The sequence below is a fragment of the Triticum dicoccoides genome, chromosome 5A (genome assembly GCF_002162155.2).
Source record: "Triticum dicoccoides isolate Atlit2015 ecotype Zavitan chromosome 5A, WEW_v2.0, whole genome shotgun sequence".
Taxonomy (NCBI): Eukaryota; Viridiplantae; Streptophyta; class Magnoliopsida; order Poales; family Poaceae; genus Triticum; species Triticum dicoccoides.
Window position 1 is genome coordinate 160,159,554 of NC_041388.1, and position 2,062 is coordinate 160,161,615.

Here is a 2,062-nt window from a genome sequence, read left to right on the forward strand (position 1 = left end):
GACGGAAACTAGGGCGGCAAGAGTGGAACAAAACACTAGGCGAGAGGCCGAGCCTTCCACCCTTTACCAAGTGTATAGATGCGTTAAGATAGCAAGATAATATAATGATATCCCAACAAGTAAATAAAAGATGTTCCAACAAGGAATGGCCTCCAATCTTCACCTGCAACTAGCAATGCTATAAGAGGGGCTGAGCAAAGCGGTAACATAGCCAATCAACGGTTTGCTAGGACAATGGTGGGTTAGAGGTTTGACATGGCAATTGGGAGGCTGACAAGCAAAAGGTAGGCATCATAGCATTGGCATAGCAAGAGCGAGCAAACTAGCATAGCAAAGATAGTAGTGATTTCGAGGGTATGATCATCTTGCCTGCACAGTTGTCAGAGTTGACTGAATCCTCACAAGCAAACTCAACGGGCTACTCGGTAGCGAACTCGTCTCCCGGCTCTACCCAAACAAGACAAACAATCAACAAGGATACAATCAACCACGTGCAAGACCAAGCAATAAGATGAAATGATGATATGCTATGCGGGATGCGATGCGGGGTGCAAAATGCATGATATGACAGGAAATGCATGAACCTGGCCCCAACTTGGAAAACCAAGTGTGCCACTGGATAGAGGGGATGAAATCGCTTGAAAATGATATAAAGATCATTGGAATCGGAGTTACGGTTTGAAAATGGCAAGCGTTTTAAGGTATGACACCGGTCTGCGATTTACAGCAAGTAGGCATCTAAATGCAATACAATGAACATGCTACAACCACCAAACATGATAACAAAATGCATGGCAGGGATGCACACAAGATGCTTAACAAAATACTAGCGCTGAGGTACGGCCAAATCATCCATTATGAGGTTCAAACAAGCATGGCAAAAACGCAAATGCAAAACAGATTCCAGACTTAGTGAAATTAACACTTGTCTGAAATTTCAGATCACGAAGCCCTCTTCGAAGCAGCAAAACAACATGATACATGACCTGATTAAGACAAGTAAGAACATGGCATGGAGCTACTCAACAATCTTAACAAAAGACACAAGGTGACCTGGGGCCAAAAGGGTTCACAAAATATACTAACGGGCACACGAACATAGCTAAAACACATTCAGTTTTCAGACTTGGTGAAAACTGAGACATGCTGAAATATGACTCACAAAGGCATGTAAACGAGCTCGATGCACTCACCACGGTGCAAGTCATGGAAAGGCAAGCATACATCCATAAATAAGGCACAAAATGCTAGCTAGACATGGCAAGAACAATGGCATAGCATGCACGGATCAACTACAATAACATCGGCAAAATCGCAAACGAGTTGACGATCTGCCCAGATTCACCACGAAGCAAAAGTAGAGCTCGATTGACTCAAGCTAGGGTGCTCCATAATTGCAAACAAAGACATGGATGGATAGAGCATAACATGATTAACAAAACTCCTTTACTGATCATCCTCAAAAGAGGCACGGATCACTAGGAAACAAGCTGAACATATAGCACCATGAACTAAAATAATCCCAGACTTAGTGAAAACAACTAAGTCCCTGAAACAGATTTACCGGGTGCCTCACTTTGCAAGCTTGCACAAGTCACCACACACATCCTAAAAATGCATGGGTTGCACTTCTGGAAAGAAGACAAAATGCTTAACAAAACATATGAAGGACTCACAGGCATAGCGTGCACACAATAATCATGGCAAAAATGACAAAAGTCTAAGATGAACTAGCAGATCTGACAATTAACTCGCGAAGCCTCTTTCTAACAGAATTTTGGGCATCAATATGAACTCAAATGAAAATGATGCAATGGAATGAAATGATGTACTCGTCGAGGCGAACATTTTGATATACTATATGTCCAAATCGGAGCTACGGATGCAAAGTTACGGCAGGTCAAAGTAGGCATAAAAATTAGGGTTTCTGAGGAAAAAGTCAACCGTTCGGGATCCAGATCTGGATCGGCACGGATATCGGAGTTCGCCGGACTTCACTGTTCACCACCGGAGTCTTGCCGGAGAGGAAGAAGGCCGAGGCGGGGACGAGGAGGGAGAGGCC